The 9,655-nt window shown below is 33.1% G+C and overlaps 1 pseudogene; it reads left to right on the top strand.

Moving 5' to 3' along the window:
* The first annotated feature begins 2,816 nt into the window (after window positions 1-2,816).
* On the top strand, window positions 2,817-9,260 carry LOC149549737 (psbP-like protein 1, chloroplastic pseudogene; annotated as a pseudogene).
* The last annotated feature ends 395 nt before the right edge of the window (window positions 9,261-9,655 follow it).

Raw genomic sequence — 9,655 nt, 5'->3', positions numbered from 1 at the left:
ATTAAAAGACAATTAAAAATGCTGCCTCCTTGATGTTACAGTTTAGGCCTTAAATTATAAAACTTGTCAATAATCCTGTATAATAATTCCTGAGTGTATGCATACCTACACAAATGATAGACATAATAAAGATAACTCCAAAACCCACCCCTTGAAGGAATGATGGAGAATCAACCCCAGCCAAGCAGATGACAATGGACCCTGACCAGTGGTCCAGGAACAAATTCTAACATCTTGACTAACTATATGAGATGGATAGAGACTAGAGAAAGAAATAAATCATGTAGATTAGAAACGAGGTAGAATACATAGATAAGAGACATGTACTAAAATGCATGCTGGGTAAAATTTTTGTAATCGTCCCCGAATTTATATGAGTGTGAAAAGATGAATATAAATTACTATTATCACATATTAACATATTTATGATGCGATGTGCTTAGAATGATGCAAAATCTTTTAGGTTCTCTTGATCATTTGAAGAACAAAGTCAGCCTATGTATGATACCAATTCAAAGTTTCAATACTATTCCAGTGCTCACCTAGAGATACTCAAGTAATCGCCACAAAAACTCAGATCCAACTTATTATTACAAACACTTACACTCCCCTAAATTGTTAAAAGTATTTTTTTTGTGGATGCTAATGTCTAATAAAATCCTTATTTGACACAGATGACTGAACAACTTGGATTTTCGCAAGTTGTGCTACTGTAGATAGTGGTGTATGCTTTATTAATTTATATATTCATCTTTTAACAAAATAGTTGGAGGAAAACAATGCAGATGTGCCTAAGATATTTTATAACTATGATAAATAATCAACCCTGTTATTTTAGTCCCAAGGTAAAAGAAAATATTTCAGTGGGTAATGGAGAACTAAGGCCTAGGAAAATATTTAATCACTTTAACTCGTGATCCTGTAAATAAAGAGTTGGAACAAAAATATATACGTAGCAATAAAGAGTTCGTGCACTATGACTTAACATGAATACATTGCAATACAAAAGCAACGGAAAAAGCATTCATTTAGGTCAATGCTAGAATGAAGATAATTTGACTTATAAAGGCTCTCATTGTAGAAGCTTAAAAGGGGATTCTGAATGTATGTGCAAGTAAAACCTCTATGCCAGATAGCTGCAAGCCACTATCAAATTTATAAAACATACCCACAATGTGCAGAGTTGCATAACAAATTTACTTGAAACAATAAACTTATTCATGCAATACAAAGCCATTGCCATATTTATAAAACATACCCACACTATGTGTAGTTGCACGACAAAGTTACTTGAAACAATAAATTTATTCATGAAATCCAAAGCCCAACAGTCAAAAAATTTATTTCATTAATGTAACCAATCCATGGGTCATTTTTTAAAATCTTAACCAAACTGATGACCATGTGTGTCATTTATTTAAATTTTTGATTGTCTGTCAAAACGTATGGGTTATTAGGCATCCACCATATGACTACAAACAATTAAAATTATATGATGACAGATTAAAAAGTTTAAAACGTCATAATTTGTATAGATTTTGTTTTCAGCTTACAGAGCTAAATCATGTTAGCTGTATCAAAATAGTTAGTGAATATCTGTTATTGACCATTAAACATATTAGCACTCTGTACTTAGCACACAACCCAGTTCCTAGAAACAACTAAATTTAAATTTTGATCCACAGTCTACTTAAAATAATTAAAATTTAATGACATTCCAGTATACACCTCAGACCTAAGAAAACTATAGAAAACTATTTTCTAACTATAATTGCAGAAGAAGAAGAAGCAAAATGCCTTTGTTTAAAGGCTAACAAAAAAGAAAACGCAGACAACTTTAAACATCTACCTTCACGAAAGAAATGCCGAATCAACCACGTGAGACACAAGATAAGGACTTCGATCCTTCAGAGTTTTGAAGGCTTCAATCAGCAGGTAGACATCATTCAAAGATTTGCAAAGCCTGTATTGCTGTGTTAACCTCGGCCGATTCTTCAAACCCTCAACAACAATGGACAATGCAAATGCCTTGCAAAGCTACACGATTTCCTCCACAAACTGCAAACACCAACAACATCCAGTCGCCTGCATCTTGCCTTTAACCCTGCATCGACCCACAAAAATGGTGTTAATACAACATTGAATAAGCATACTGAGAATAAACCTACAAAAGATTTCACCATCCCATTTTCCATCTGCCTCCTCCTCACACATGAGGATCACAATAAATATGATAGCTGGTTTCCACATGTACTCGCCCAAGCTTCTCCTTTTTTTGCTATTTAAGTAAAAGAAAAATGAATAAAACCACTGGGAAAAAAAAATGAACCAATAGAAAAATCAGGAAATTGGAATAAACTGACAAATTAGACACTAATAACTACTATGCACCATAGAATATATGTTTTTTTACCTATCATCCAGAAAATACAGAGGGAGAATTAATTGTTTTAATTCATCTGAAAACAATAGTCTTTGCCTTTTAAAAGGCAGGGACTAATAATAAAATAAATCTTATGAATTTGAATTTTTCATTGGCTCAGGGGTTGCTTTTTACCCAGTGATCTTTTTAATTTTCTATTCAAAAATGTTTGCATAAAATTGAACTCACAAATCATGGAAACGGGTGAAATGGTGGCAAGTGGTAAAGAGTCCTGTGTAGATTATTTGATCCAGCCTTTTGCATGTAGACATTTCCATCACCACGTTGCACTATGTCTATGTCTGGGAGCTAGGTGTATACAATAATAAATGTATTATTTAGAAAGCTATGCCCGTCGATTGTTATCTCATTACAAACACAATTGTCTGACAAGATGGAAGTACTAGCAGGGTGAGCTTTTCCTATCCTAATGTTTGTTGATTAGTTCTACAATTCTCCCATGGCTCATCATTTTCATAGGCATGGGCTCATTTTGTGTGCCTGTGTTCATGCTTTACTATGTTATACCATCACCATATTTTGAATGCACAACTATCATTCTTCTTGGTTTTGTTAAAAGATCAAGGGTTCATCTCCAAATTCTCTAGTCAACTATTTTTATACACCCTCCAATATTCTCTAAATTTTTAAGTTTTCTAAGCCTAAAATTTTATATTTTTTTAACTAGAAAAATATGAGCTTATAAGGAGCTTATTCCTGGAAAGTTTGAGAATTTTGTGGGATTAATTTTATAATCCTTTTAGTCTTTAGACCTATTCAACCAATTTTGTATCTAGTAATTAAGTTGAAATTTGAACATGCAATGGCCACATTTTGGTAACATTAGATAGAATGTGAAATGTCAAGGTCTATTTGAAATTTTTGTATGGATTACTTACATGCAAATTTTTCATGTTTTGAACTAAAAACACTTTTAGTTTTAATTTTTTGTTTATGGAAAGATTTGAGTCCAATATTTTTTCATTTTTCATTTTTGGTGGAATCTTAGAAAAGGTAAATTAACAATCAAAATAGAAAAACATAGTTGTAATTCTGGTCCTTTTGGTGTGATCAAATAGAGAGTATTATTGTTTTCTGATTTGGATTATGCAATATGCTTGTGCAATTTGATCTCATGTTGGACATTACTCTATGGAAGAATTTGACTAACCAACATCTACATGACACAATGAAGACCAAACTTCAAACTCAGAGGGCTTTGTAGTTCTATAAGAGCTCCTCAATGTTATTAGCAGAGTTGAAGGGTTGTATATATGTTGATTTTCATGATTAGATTTATTTTAAATACTTAAATATTATTCTTGCAATACATGTTTAATATTATCTTATATTGAGGAACTTTGAAGTGATATTCAATTTCAAAATGATTGCCACTACCTTACACAAAGAAGACTTTGTAAACTTTTTATACTCAATGATCAAGGAAAGAGAAAAACACTCTAATAAATAGTAAGAAGAGGGGGCATGACATAAGGGAGCGTGACCCCTAAGAACAACACACCAATAATACAAAGTTTAGGTAGTGGAAAATTAAAAATCTTGTACTTGATCATCACGGGTTCACCACAAATAAAACTAGATTGTCACCTCATGATGTGACATATGTAAGATGAAAGCCCTGATGGTAATATCAATGTGTTCGAAGCAATATACCTACTTGCTCTTAAGGTTTACACATGATGCCACCAAAAAGCACGTGAAGCCCGATCGTAAAGCTATCTTAAGGACACACACGATAACCTAGAATCCATAAAGATAAATGAAGGACAAGATAATAGTTTTAAAAGATCTTTCATTTATAATTATTATATGATCATAGAAATACAAGTTTATGTCAGAATACACACACACACACACACACATACATATTGTTAGAATATATAGTCCATTGATGTAATTGAGAGGGGGGGGGGGGGGTAGGGGGTGAATCAGTTATCCATCTATTATCACAATTATTAACCTGAAACAAACTTAACCATATGAGAAGTATAAACTAAATCCATAACAAGATACTCATACACAATAACACCAGATATGCTAACTAGGGAAACCCTTGATCAAAGGGGAAACCCCAATGGGGATGGTACCTACAAGATGATGTACTAATATAAATGTTCCTTGTTAGAGGATGGACCCTATTAGGAGTCTATGAATACATTCAGTACATATGAGTCCATGTTAGGAGACTTTGAAAATTTGTTAGGAGATTCCAACCTTGTTAGGAGTTGTGGAAGATAGCTAGACCCACTACCCAAATAGCTTCAAGGGCAAGACCAATGAACCCATGATCCAAATGATCTATGTATTATTCCTTGTAGAATAATAGAATTGTACTATATTATTCCTTCCTCTTTCTCTATCCTATTAACCAGACCTCTGCTCCTTATGATCTTGTAACTAGATCACAAATTTCCCATCCAATAATCCCTTGGATCTCTTACACACATTTAGCAAGAACTCTACTCCTTTTCACACTTTTCACTTCATACAATGATCAAAACACTCATAGCTCATGTTTACAAACAAGAAAAACATCTTTCCTTTATGTACCATATCTTCATAATAATTCCTTGAGTCAACCTTTAGGATTTCCCAGTTTATCATAATAAGATAATTAATTAATTATAATTGCAATAGCACTATTGACTCACAGTCTATACAAAACTTCACATAGTGATACTAGGGCTTGCCCACTTGCTGACTTCACCACTTGACTATTGTCTATCACTGCCTATCTATGCATCTTCTCATTGCATCTTAGATGTAAGATAGCAAACAAACATCAGGAATTGCTTTCGCAATACTCTGTCTCTAAACTGCTCTATGTAAATCAAGTACAACTTAAGTATTCCTTCGACTTAGACTCTACACACTTAACCACATCATCAAGATAATGTGTTGAACATGTCCATACCATTAAGATCTTTGTCTACTACTCAACCAATCTTTATAGAAACCATGTTATATTGACATCGATGACAAATATAGTCATGAATGCAATATGTCAATACTCTCCAATACTTAGGATACTCCCCTAATGTAGTTTTATTAGCATTCATGTTAACAATCTACCCCTTTGGCATGGATGAAAACATAGATTAAAAAAACCATCTAAGTTCCAAGAATACCCAACAGTGTTCTGCTAATGTTGTTGACCAACATCAGTTGTCCACACGCTAAAAAAAAATTCAATACAATAGGTACATACTCTTGCTTCTTAGACATCAATTATTTACTTCACACTAAATAATTCACAATACATTGGATGCATATTCCTGCTTCCTTTCATGAATCTTTCTAAATCTCTCTAAAGAGATATCTCTCCTTCATGCATATTCTTTCTCCCATACTTAGGAGTTCTTCTCTCCCTCATGTACTTAGGAGATTTTTTTTTTTCATGCATACTCTCCACCATTGACATCAATGTCAAAGACCTCAATGTCAATGTTACAACATACCAATTGCAAATATACTGCACCAAGTATTCAACCAGCTCGAGTGTCCAAAGACAATATTCAATACCAAATACCAAGAGTCCTTAGTGACTCAAATCATCATAGATACTCCCCCATATGGGGATCATCAACATTCAATCTAGGCTAATAATAGTGCTCTATACCACTGGATTGATATACTCTCTACATCATCTACTCAAAAGTATGAAAGGGAATAACTCCAAGCATACCTCTGAAGTACTCAAATGTATCTTTTGGAAAAGGCTTTGTAAAGATATTTGCAATCTGATCTTTAGTACTCACATACTCCAATTTGATCTCCTTTTCTATTGCTTTCTCTCACAACACATGAATTCTTAATAGATGTATGCTTAGTCTTAGAATGTAATACAAGATACTTAGACATACTTACTATACTTGTGCTGTCATAGTAAATGATAATAGGTTCTTCAAACTCAATTCTGATATCCTTCAACATCTACTTCATCCACATAACTTGATTATACTTATTTGTTGTTGCAACATACTTTGCCTCAACATTACTATGTGAAATGCAATCTTGCTTCTTACTTAACCAAGAAACTAATCTTACTTCTTGCTTAACCAAGAATGCTCCACCACTGGTGCTCTTTATATTATCAATACTGCCTACAAAATTTATATCAGTATATCCACATAGAGTGAAATCACTCGATCTTTCATAGCAAATTCCATAGTTAGATGTCCCTTTCAAATATCTGAATATTCTCTTTACCACTACAAAATGATACTCCTTAGGACTAGCTTGAAATCTAGCTATAATTCCAAATGCATTTTCTATATTTGGTATGGTGTGAATGAGATACTACAAACCTCCAATCATGGATCTATATGTTTTCTGCTCTATTGTAAGTGTCTCATCTTTGTTGGATAACTTCTGACCAATTATCATAGGTGTACCAAAAGGTTTACAAATTTCTAAACCAAACCTTTTCAATAAGTCATTTAAGTACTTATCTTGTGAAATTAAAATACGATCATTATTCTATATAATCTCCTATCATGCTCATTTCAAACTCATTTTTCATCTCTTTAGCAAACTTAGCACTTGCTTCATCTATTACCAAAATTTTACACATGCTGAAAATTTTACTTCAAGTAACATTGCAAAAGGAAAACATTTATTTTCTATTCATTTACATTCCATCATTTTGCAATCATACAAGAAATCATGAGCAAAAGAGATATAATGTTCATTGTATAAATCACCATTGATATGTGTAATTTTCATATTTACAAAGTATGAAATGAATAGAAAAGTGCTGGAAATGACATATCTCACAGAAATCATGAGTACTAGTGTCTTTCACATGTATTAAAAACAAGAAAAATAAAACTTATGAGAGAAAGACAGTGATAACCAATCATTGGCTTTCAGACTTTGACTAGTTAGGTGTTATCTATTGTCACCTTGTCGCCTTGGTCTAGCTCTCGATCTAGCAAGCTCCAAGTTCTTTGTTCCCCTGCAAGAGAAAGAGGTGGGGTTATTTCATTATGATCTAAGTAATGATTGGTTATCTATAGTTCAATACTTGCACATGTCATACTCTTCTTATTTTGAATACATACAAAAAAATAGCAAAATAAATTCTAAGTGCTTTAATGCAAAAGCGAAAACATATAGTGTTAAAGGGACATACTAACTCTGGTATGAAACCTTTCATTATAATCAAGATTAAATGCAGATCAAAGAAAGAGTAGTTTTATGAGTGTCACAAGCCCATGCTCGAACCTTATGAAATAATCATCATTATCACTACTGAAATTTAGAATGCATTCAAAAGAAACAAAGAAAGCAATAAGAGAAATAGGCTATGAAGGGAATTGGTCATCTGAGAGAGAGGTTTGCAGCTTCAAATTAGAAGACAAGATGAGACTTTAAATTGGAGAAAGGTTTCAGATCTTTAAAGGGGCAAAGCATCATAGACTAGTAGAGAACATTGCATATGCCAAGTTGCAAGATTCAATGCAAAGAATGGTACATTTGAAAACTATTATATGTATCATAGAGACACAATTAGGAGGGCCTTTATAACAAAATATTATTATTATGATGCCTTTATCACAGCAAACTATGATTATGATGTACCAATTGATGAAGCTATAGATTCTTCCCGCCATTCATCCATAAAGTGTGAGAGTAGAATTAATTGCCAAGGATATAATACAAGCATTACAAAGGGGGTACATATAAATAGAATGTAGTGTTCAGGAATGGAAAGATGGATAATGCCATGAGAAGCATAATGCATACCATTGTTATAGCAAGAGTATTTATCAAGGAAGCAAAACTCTATCTAAGACTTTTCCTTAACTTATTTCTTTTATCATTTCCCCTGACTTGCCTTTGGTTGCTGGTCACAATGTTTGTCAACACTAAAGAGTATAATTTGTAGAGTGACAATGAGGAAATGAAAGCATCTGTTGTGAACAATATTGAAGAATTTTTTTCACCATTCATTCACTATTATAAGGAAGGAATTCTTGAAAGATTACCTAGACTTTCAGAGTTTGTGGTGATTTTAAAACTCAACATGTACATCATTGAAAAGATACATGCAAAAATCAGTGAGCTCCATTGAGTTTCTATCAAATATAGATTAATACCTTTGCAAGGAAAAATAAAAGAATCCTATTCAATTTTTTAGAACACAACCATCAATTGACTGGGTTGTTAGAAAAAGAAAGACAACTAGATTGTATGTTAGTCTAAATAGTTTTAAAAATCTAAATAAAGATAAGGAATTTGCTCAAGCTCAATTGCATAGGAAAAAGCGTTCTGGCTACAAATTGAATCCCAAGGTTCAAAATCAACTTCAACAAGTAATCAATAGGACTGCATGAAGAGAATTCTTGGAAGTAGTAGTGGTACTCACAATGGGTGCATTTTTGACAGACATTTCCTTGGCTAAAAAAAAAATAGACCAAAGGGCTACGAGGCAGTCTTGGATAAATTTGATGGATATACTTTCCTATATCCTTTTGGGTGGCCCAAATTTGTGGTAATGACCAAGATAAGACATACAAAGATGTGATTGAACCCCTAGAAAGTGTTAGTGTCAGCATTGTGCCAACAAGAAAAATAGATATTCATGAAATTGGACCACTAGAGAAGGTTGCTAAGACATTAGTAAAAAAAGGTTTTGTCTTCTTCAACTCAGAAAACAAAGTTAGTAAATGTGAAAGAGTGCATAGTTGAGTGCAAGAATTACTACACATTTGAGCTTGTTGCCAAAGCGCCTAGCTACACACGGTATGCCCTTGGAACTGTGGCTATTGGGAATGGCAAGTTTTATACAGTCACAACTGGGACAACTAAATAGCATAAGAGCAAGCTAAGCACTAAAATTTCCATGGCAGATTTAAGCAAGACAAAGAGCAACAAAAAATCCAATATACAATGGAGATCTTTTCAACAATGGAAAAGTATTGCAAAAAAGAAACAAACAATGCTTCAAAATTACTTTCTTACCTTCGCAGCAAAGAGAAAAAACAAATCTGCGATAGGATTTCAATGACAATTTTAGCTCCAGCAAAGGTATTTCATGGCAAAAAGAATGCAACAATGGTGGCACATAACTCAAAAACCCTCGAATTTCTCAAGACCTCCAACATGCGAATGCAAAAAAATGAATGACACTTAGGGTATTCGAGCCTTATTATGCCTTGTTTTGTTTTTCATTAATTTTTGAAATTTGGAAGTCATTTCATGGGCTTT

Source organism: Cupressus sempervirens, chromosome 7, assembly GCF_028749045.1.
Source record: "Cupressus sempervirens isolate cs-2001-9-10 chromosome 7, ASM2874904v1, whole genome shotgun sequence".
Lineage (NCBI taxonomy): Eukaryota > Viridiplantae > Streptophyta > Pinopsida > Cupressales > Cupressaceae > Cupressus > Cupressus sempervirens.
Note: the sequence above shows the minus strand (reverse complement) of the source record. Positions and strands in the feature narration are given on the sequence as shown.